We start from the raw sequence: 6,197 nt of genomic DNA, 5'->3' as shown, positions 1-6,197 counted from the left end.
TAAGAGTACTTTTACACGTACATATAAATTGTGATCGTTTGAACAAATAAACGTCAATTTTTTATTTCAACGATACTTAGGTAAAGATAATTTAATATGTCGTTTACACAGTACAACCCACCAAGAATATTGGAGTCTGCAAGTTAAAAAAAAAAAGAAAAAAAGTAGCACCTCCCTTTGTTAACAAAGTTTGAAACCGTGTGGTAGTCTCTATTTTGTTTTATTGTCTGAAGTGAATAGCACACATTTACAAGAGAATCAGTGATCCAAGCACCATAGCAGTGTTCAGATGCAAACAGCGGACACACAGTGAACAATTAGCTTTATTGCCTTATCACTGTTATGTGTGTTTGAACTTGTGAAATGTTAACATTTTATAATAAAATCTGTTAAACAGCTATTTTAAATCCCACAAAAAAAAAGCGTACATGTTCCAAATTGTGCACCATATACAGTAATAATTGCTGTACACATATGGGTGAGGGTGAAAATCGGTCCAGACCATGTAGTCTAAATAAGGTATAGGTGCTTGAGGGATGGAAGATACATGCCTCCTGTTGGTTATAATTGTGCCCTCGTTTATAAAGCTTTCATTAAGAGATCTGTAAGCCAGTTTTTCACAATCTGTTGTAATTTGCTGTCTGCCATGCAGCTGAGTTTTCCACCACCATTGAGTCCTATTTCCTCATATTCCCATCTCCTTACTCCAATAGCTTTGTCGCTTGATGTAAAAGGTCACTAGTTTTGCTACTGTGTATTTCTTTCCCACCAATGACATACTGGTGCTGTGTTGTTCACAACAGGATTGCTGACACCTGACGGACTGTCCCCTCGAACATTTTTACTAATAGTGGATCCAGAATGTTCAGAACTGAGCCTAGAAGGTAAAAATCTTTACAAAGGACATTCAGTATTAGTAAATTCCTCCACCCCCTCTACTCCTCCACAGAGAATTAGTCTGCAAAGCTCAAAGTGACTAATCCCAGTAGGCAAACAAAGCTTAGTTAATGCCTAAAGATCTTTGCTTGCAGTCAGTGAATAGAAAAACCCATCCTAATCTAGCTCCAATTGGGGAGACTCAATGTTTATTTTGCAGGTTCTGATGGGCCAAAAAAAAAAAATACTTCAAATTCTGCAAAATAAACGGATACCAGATGGAAAGTCAAAGGACTCCACTTAAGTCAATGTAATCTCTTGGGATCCATCAGTGCCCATTGTACAAGGGATCCTCCTGCTTGGTTTTCAGGCCCTAAAAAAGTAGAGCCTTGGATGCAGAAGTAAAAAGGCCCAACACAGCTTGGTAATATTGCTGCAAAAGCCACATAAACGATCTTTAGATGAATAGCTCTGCCCTTTGCTGCTAATTTATGCCAGTCCACAACAACCCGATCTGCCGACGAATAAGCATTTGCTCGTTCTGTCGTCAACTGTTTGCTGGCCCTATTACACAGAGTGATATTGGCCTGCTGTGCCGATAATCACCCTATGTAATAGGGCCCTTTTAAAAAAAATAAAAACAACAACAAAAAAAGTGTTCTGATGTATTCAAATGCACACTGCACCTAGATCATGTGTACATGTAGGAAGTAATGCACCCCCAAGACAAAAAATGTTCTAACAGCAGCAACACTGCAATATTCTTTAATGCATAAACATATATTTTATGCAGACTGTTCACTACTGCAAGAGTTTGTTTGCTCAATTTTTGCACAATAATCACCCCAATGTAAAAGGGGCTTTATATTTGTGTGTTTACCAAGAATGAGGCAAGGAACATTCAGTCATTTCGAAAAAGTAGAAACACTTCATCCTTCTATAATAAAGAAAAAAAACTACAATTACACAGCACAACTGATTGTCACATGAAGTCTCAGAAAAAGATGCTCACCCAAAGAGTTTGTGTTATTTATTTTCAATTTCCGACTTTCCAAACAACCAAATCTCACACAGGTCACAAGCAAGTTGTAGTCACGTGATGTCCATTGCGGTCTATGACAGCATGAGCTGTGACCAAAAATCTAGCAGGTTTGGACTTTTGACAACAGTTATGTTGTAGCTGTGTTATGTTGCATGCTGCAAAGTATCTACACTGGTGTTGCATGCTATAACGTTACCACAGAGACTTAACTATGCTATAGGGACACTGTGGTGACCATACAGTATCTCACATAAGTGACCCCTAACATTTTTGTTAATATTTTATTATATCTTTTCATGTGACAACACTGAGGAAATAACACTCTGCTACAAAACAAAAGTGAGTACACCCCAAAAAGGAAATGTCCAAATTGGACCCAATTAGCTTTTTCCCTCTCAGATGTGAATGGGGGAGCAGGTGTCTTAAACTTTGTGTTATCCCTCTCACATTCTCCAATACTGGTCACTGGAAGTTCAACATGGCATCTCTTGGCAAAGAACTCTCTGAGGATCTGAAGGGGAAAAAAAAAAAGAATTGTTGCTCTACATATAATAAGATTTCCAAACCCTAAAACTGAGCTGCAGTATCACAGGACAGGTCCCAATCAGAATTGGCCTTGCCATGGTTGATCAAAGAAGTGCACATGCTCAGCGTCATATCCAGAGGTTGTCTTTGGGAAATAGACATATGGGTGCTGCCAGCATTGATGCAGTGGTTGAAGGGGTGGGTCAGCCTGTCAGTGCTCAGACCATACATCGCACACTGCATCAGCTTGTTCTACATGGCTGTTGTCCCAGAAGGAAGCCTCTTATAAAGATGAAGCACAAAAATGCATGCAAAAGGTTGCTGAAGACAAGCAGACTAAGGACATGGATTACTGGAACCATGTCCTGTGGTCCGAAAAGACCAAGATAATATTATTTGATTCAGATGGTGTCAAGTATGTGTGGCAGAAATCAGGTGAGAAGCATAAACACAAGTGGGTCTTGCCTACAGTCAAGTATGGTTTTGGAATTTTCATGGTCTGGGGCTGCATGAGTTCTGCTGTATATTGAGTGAACAATGAAATGTACTGTGACCTATTGAAGCAGAGCATGATCCCCTTAGGGCAGTAGTCCAACATGATAACGACCCAAACGCACCTTCAAGACGACCACTGCCCTGCTAACGAAGCTGACAGTAAAGGTGATGGACTGGCAAAGCATTTCTCCAGACCTAAACCCTATTAAACATCTGTTGGGAATCCACAAACGGAGGGTGGGGGAGTGCAAGGTCTCTAACATCCACCATCTCGATGATGTAGTCATAGAGGAGTGGATGAGGACTCCAGTGGCAACCTGTGAAGCTCTGGTGAACTCCATGCCCAAGAGACTTAAAGTGTCAGGATTAGGTACTGAGTAACAAATTATTTTTTTGTGGGATCTGACAGCTACGCTTCAATGGCTGTGTGTTGAGTTATTTTCAGGTGGCAAAACATTAAACTGTTATACAGGCTGTGCACTTACTACTTTACATTGTTGCAGAGAGTCATTTCTTCACTGTTATCGCATAAAAACATATAATAAATAAAATATTCACAAAAATGTGGGGGGTGAGATACTGTATATACAGCAGGTTAAATAAGTACAGTGGTCCCTCAATATACGATATTAATTGGTTCCAGGAGGACCATTGTATGTTGAAACCATGGTATGTTGAATAGATATGTCTATGGAAAACTGGTAATTGGTTCTGGAGCCCCGAAACCATTGTATGTTGAGTACATATCTCTATGGAAAACTGGAAATTGGTTCCGGGATGACCATTGTATAATGAGTGTGTGTAGGTCCATAGGATTGAAATGATCCCAACTTATATAGGTTTGATTTTGTTTTACTTCTGTTATAAAAGTATAACTGTTTGAATGAAAATTAGTATGTTTAACCCTTTAAGGACCAATATAATTAGGCCTGTTTTTTCAAATTGGAGATGTCGGACTTTATTAGAGAATAACTCTGGTTTCGTTTTGCTAATCACGATAATTCTGACATTTTTTTTTTGCCACAAGTTGTACTTCATGTACGTAGTAAAGTAAGCCTATATCATTTGTAGTTAATTTGCATAACATTTTCAAAATAAACTTTTTTGCTATTTTAACACTAATAGGTTGCATACATTTATACTTAATGAGCAAATAGTTTATAAAACTTATACTTTCAAATGTCTACTTTATTTTGACAGCATTCATTTTTTTTAATTAGCATTTTAAATGAATTAGAAGCCTAACAATTTTACTTGAAATTTAGAAAATTTTGGAAATTTGAAAAGTACAGGGTGGGCCATTTATATGGATACACCTTAATAAAATGGGAATGGTTGGTGATATTAACTTCCTGTTTGTGGCACATTAGTATATGTGAGGGTGGAAACTTTTCAAGATGGGTGGTGACCATGGTGGCCATTTTGAAGTCGGCAATTTTGAATCCAACTTTTGTTTTTTCAATAGGAAGAGGGTCATGTGACACATCAAACTTATTGGGAATTTCACAAGAAAAACAATGATGTGCTTGGTTTTAACATAACTTTATTCTTTCATGAGTTATTTACAAGTTTCTGCCCATTGTGTTGGATTGTCAATGCAACCCTCTTCTCCCACTCTTCACACACGGATAGCAACACCGCAGGAGAAATGCTAGAACAGGCTTCCAGTATCCGTATACACTGCTATATACTACTATATACACCGCAGGAGAAATGCTAGCACAGGCTTCCAGTATCCGTAGTTTCAGGTGCTGCAGAATGGGCAAAACAAAAATTGGAACAGGACCCTCAGTTTACGCAGAAGTTTTTGTTCAGTGATGAGGCAAATTTTTATGTGAATGGTGAAGTTAAAAAACAAAACCACCGCTATTGGTCTGACACTAACCCACATTGGATAGATCCCTCCAAGACTGTTGGAACACAAAAATTGATGGTATGGTGTGGTATATGGGGTACAAAGATAGTGGGGCCATTCTTCATCAATGGAAACCTCAAGGCCACTGGATATGCGAAATTGCTACATGATGATTTGTTTCCCTCTTTATGCACTGAAGCTGGCACGTTCCCTGAGTTTTTCCAGCAAGATGGTGTACCACCACATTATGGGTGTCAGGTCATCATTCCTAGATGAACAGTTTCCTGGAAAGTAGATTGGTCGTCGTGGGCCAGTTGAATGGCCCCCAAGGTCTCCCGATTTGACCCCCTTAGACTTTTATCTTTGGGGGTCATCTGAAGTCAATTGTCTATGCTGTGAAGATACAAGATGTGCAGCACCTGAAACTACGAATACTGGAAGCCTGTGCTAGCATTTCTCCTGTGGTGTATATAGTAGTATATAGCAGTGTATACGGATACTGGAAGCCTGTGCTAGCATTTCTCCTGCGGTGTAAATAGTAGTATATAGCAGTGTACACGGATACTGGAAGCCTGTGCTAGCATTTCTCCTGCGGTGTATATAGTAGTATATAGCAGTGTATACGGATACTGGAAGCCTGTGCTAGCATTTCTCCTGCAGTGTTGCTATCAGTGTGTGAAGAGTGGGAGAAGAGGGTTACATTGACAATCCAACACAATGGGCAGCACATTGAACACATTTTATAAGTGGTCAAAAACTTGTAAATAACTCATGAAAGAATAAATTATGTTAAAACCAAGCACATCATTGTTTTTCTTGTGAAATTCCTAATAAGTTTGATGTGTCACATGACCCTCTTCCCATTAAAAAAAAAAGGTTGGATTCAAAATGGCCAACTTCAAAATGGCCGCCATGGTCACCACCCATCTTGAAAAGTTTCCCCCCCTCACATATACTAATGTGCCACAAACAGGAAGTTAATATCACCAACCATTCCCATTTTATTAAGGTGTATCCATATAAATGGCTCACCCTGTACATCTATTTTTGATGTGCTATGCAAGGTTTTCAGAAAATTTGAGGTGGTAAAACATAGAAACCCCCCCCCCTAAATGACCCCATTTTAAAATCTAGACCCTTTAAGGTATTCACTAAGGGGTAGAGTAAGTATTCTAACAGCATAGTTTTTTGGCACAAATTATTACAAAGTCAGTGTTAAAAATGTCAAAATTAGCATTTTTCGAAAAGTGCTTTATTTGTGGGACATAATTTTTGTACATTGCTTCTGATATTGAAAGAAATGCACACTATATTTTATTAAACTGCTTATTCTGCATTTGGTTCCTTAGCCCTGTGAAAGGACTCAAAAGGCATCATTTTAGGCCAAATGGATTATAGGCCGCA

General features: G+C 38.8%; 1 long non-coding RNA gene across 2 annotated transcripts in view; it reads right to left on the bottom strand.

Moving 5' to 3' along the window:
* Window positions 1-218: 218 nt before the first annotated feature.
* Window positions 219-6,197, bottom strand: part of LOC130276182 (uncharacterized) — a 158,810-nt gene continuing 152,831 nt past the window's right edge. For both annotated transcript variants that reach the window (XR_008845039.1, XR_008845038.1), the window contains one exon: window positions 219-892. This is a non-coding gene — a long non-coding RNA (uncharacterized LOC130276182). The remainder of the gene's footprint in view (window positions 893-6,197) is intronic.

Source organism: Hyla sarda, chromosome 6 (assembly GCF_029499605.1).
Source record: "Hyla sarda isolate aHylSar1 chromosome 6, aHylSar1.hap1, whole genome shotgun sequence".
In the NCBI taxonomy this organism is placed as follows: Eukaryota; Metazoa; Chordata; class Amphibia; order Anura; family Hylidae; genus Hyla; species Hyla sarda.
Note: the sequence above shows the minus strand (reverse complement) of the source record. Positions and strands in the feature narration are given on the sequence as shown.